This window comes from Bos taurus, chromosome 18, assembly GCF_002263795.3.
Source record: "Bos taurus isolate L1 Dominette 01449 registration number 42190680 breed Hereford chromosome 18, ARS-UCD2.0, whole genome shotgun sequence".
Lineage (NCBI taxonomy): Eukaryota > Metazoa > Chordata > Mammalia > Artiodactyla > Bovidae > Bos > Bos taurus.
Window position 1 is genome coordinate 29,263,695 of NC_037345.1, and position 2,573 is coordinate 29,266,267.

The 2,573-nt window shown below is 38.7% G+C and overlaps 1 pseudogene; it reads left to right on the forward strand.

Annotated features, from left to right (window-relative positions):
• The first annotated feature begins 961 nt into the window (after positions 1–961).
• LOC112442452 (uncharacterized) lies at positions 962–1,115 on the forward strand (annotated as a pseudogene).
• The last annotated feature ends 1,458 nt before the right edge of the window (positions 1,116–2,573 follow it).

A 2,573-nucleotide genomic window follows, 5' to 3' on the forward strand; every position in this document is an offset into this window, starting at 1 on the left:
CAATGTAACAAGGCTATATCATTGAACAAATTTGAGTAAAAAAAATTCTTGCTTGCAAATATTTCTAGGTTTCTCATATATTTGTTTGCCTTCTTATATGTAAAGCAATACACAGACACATATCTGAACTTTTGCAACCTATGTCCTTGTGATACTGTGATTTATAATAGGAATATATTTTTGGGCTTCATCCAGGTTTTTGACATGGACAGATCTCCTGAGACTGTTGAAATTTCCTAGGCCCTGACAGTGATAAAGGTGCCTATTGTTGTTAATAGTGTGACTTTTGGAAAGCACCCAGGTAAATTTAGGAGTAGGGGCTGGTGTCTGGAAAACCCAACTATGTGACCAAAGGGTTGGAACTTTGAGCTTAACCATTACCCCCGAACTCTGATGAGAGGAGTGGGGCTGGAGGTGGAATCAGTTGCCAGTGGCCGATGATTTATTCAATCATGACTATGTAATGAAGCCTCTATTTAAAAAACAAACAAACAAACAAGCAAAAAAACCCCAAAGCATGGCTTTCTGAGAGCTTCAGGGTTGATGGACGTGTAGAGATTTGGGGGAGAGTTGGCCAACAGAGAAAGCATGGAAGCCACACGCACTTTCCCTATACCTTACCCTATGCAGCTCTTTCATCTGGCTGTTTCTGAGTTATAGCCTATTGTAACCTACTAAGTAAAATGTTCCTCTAAATTCTGTGCATTGCTCTATCAAACCCAGGGAAGGTGGGTTTGATTTGTGGTGGGCCAAGCTTTGCATCAGGGCTTCCCTGATGGCTCAGCTGGTAAAGAATCTGCCTGCAGTACAGGAGACCTGGGTTCGATCCCTGGGTTGGGAAGATCCCCTGGAGAAGGGAACAGCTGCCCACTCCAGTATGCTGGGCTGGAGAATTCCATGGACTGTATAGTCAATGGGGTTGCAAAGAGATGGACACGACTGAGTGACTTTCACTTTCACTAGCTTTTCACAGTGGCAGTATCATAGCCAATGAAGTTTATCCAAGGCATGATTATTGCTAATTGAAAACTTCTCCCTATAGCTGGTGGGCCAGCAGCACAGGAAATAACCTGAGCTTGCTGTTGGAGTTTGAAGTTGAAGTTGGCCTGAGGCCAGAGCCTATGGAATCATTCAGTGCCTCAGTGGACATGAAGTATAAAATGCCAGTTTCAGCTCTCAAAGCTTATTTATTTCCCCCATGTTTTTATTATTTATTTATTTATAGTTTTAACCTTTTTGGTCATGCTGCACAGTATGTACAATCTAGTGCCCTGACCAGGAATTGAACATGAAACCCCTGTACTGACTGCACAGAATCCTAACCACTGGACCACCAGGGAAGTCCCTCTCCAACTTTTTTGTCCCACCTGAGAGCTTATCCCTCAGTTCCTCACTTCTCTGAATTGGTATTCCTCTAGTCATGTCAAACTTTTTTTTAACTCCTAATTTAATTCTTAATTTTTGAAAAAAAAAATATAATGTAATTTCTCACTTTTTGACTTGGTATTTCTCCAATAACTTCAAACTTTTTTTTCTAGTTTTCTGAGTGATAGGGCTGCTCCATGGCTAGTCCTTGACTGTCTGAAACACTACCTTCAACTATAAAGTATTTAAAGAAAAAAAATACAAAAACCACTTTCTAGCTTCCCTTGTACCACCATCCTGCTTTCCCTAAGGCTGTTATGTAATAGAGTCAGTTAGACTTAATAGAGAACAAATTGGGTGAATTATTTGTAGCTAGCCCAGGAGATAATGCTCCATATTTTTCAAGGCTTGTTATTCTGTTTAAAGCCACAGGGTTTTAATTATTACTTTGATTTGATCTTTCAAAAGAAACTATGGGAGTAATCACATTTATTTTTTGCCTTTACATCAGATAGACACTACTTATCCAAAGATGAAGACTTTCACTCATTCAACACAAAGGAGATATGTCACTACTCTGTTTAAAAAAAAAAAAAAAATTGAACAACTGAACAACTTGACTTTTTTTTTTCTCTTCCATGTGACACACAGGTTCTAAAATTACATATCAGATATTCTATGCCTTTTGAGATAATATATTGGCTATGAGCAACCCTATTATTTTGGTAGAAGTTATTTTAACTTTGGATTTGGGAAAATGTAAATATTACTTCCCAGCCTCCAGCCCAAGACTGTGTGGTTCATGCCTCATTCAGTCCTCCTGCTGTGGTCCAGTTTTTATCCTTCTCATCACAGAGTATGAAACAGCATATACTTCATGCTCCATTAGTGTACAAATTGTTTCATTTCTCTTCATTTCTTCCTATCTCTCTCTCTCCTTACCTTTGTCCAAAATCAGTATATGGCACTTAGAAAATATTTTTTTTTGATGACTGAACATTTCTCATAGTAAGTAAATAAGTAACATTTCTCATTTCTCACTCAAAGGGGGCATATTTACTAGATTTCTAGTTCCTTGGTTTACAGTGAAGACCCTTGCTATCCCATGAACCAGGAAATTTACAAGTAAATTGTGTATTCTCTTTTATTATAACAAGCTAAGATGCTGCATAGGGTCTGTCTTCAGGGAGCCTACCATCTGGTGAGTC